The 324-nt window shown below is 50.6% G+C and overlaps 1 protein-coding gene across 1 annotated transcript in view; it reads right to left on the bottom strand.

The window, feature by feature from the left end:
- Window positions 1–324, bottom strand: part of mfn2 (mitofusin 2) — a 46,653-nt gene that overhangs the window by 34,223 nt on the left and 12,106 nt on the right. The gene's annotated exons all lie outside the window — the stretch shown is intronic.

The raw sequence follows: 324 nt of genomic DNA, 5'->3' as shown, positions 1-324 counted from the left end.
ATCAGGTAGTCACCCGAGACTGCAAGACCAGGCATACCAACCCGTGCACTGCCTGGATTGACTACAAGAAAGCCTATGACTCACACATGGATCCTGACCAGGAAGATGGCCCCGAGTGATGACATGCTTAGTGAACACCTCAGACAGCAGAAACCAGAGGAACTAGGGAAGGAAGAGCGCGAACCCTCATGGAAGGACAAACCTCTGCACGGTATGTACCACCGTCAAATAGTAGAAGTGGCTGATATCAAAAAATCCTACCAGTGGCTGGACAAAGCTGGACTGAAAGACAGCACAGAGGCACTAATCCTGGCAGCACAAGAA

The sequence above is a fragment of the Monopterus albus genome, unplaced genomic scaffold (genome assembly GCF_001952655.1).
Source record: "Monopterus albus unplaced genomic scaffold, M_albus_1.0 scaffold98.1, whole genome shotgun sequence".
In the NCBI taxonomy this organism is placed as follows: Eukaryota; Metazoa; Chordata; class Actinopteri; order Synbranchiformes; family Synbranchidae; genus Monopterus; species Monopterus albus.
The sequence above is the reverse complement of the archived record's forward strand: the minus strand, read 5'-3'. Positions and strand labels throughout refer to the sequence as shown.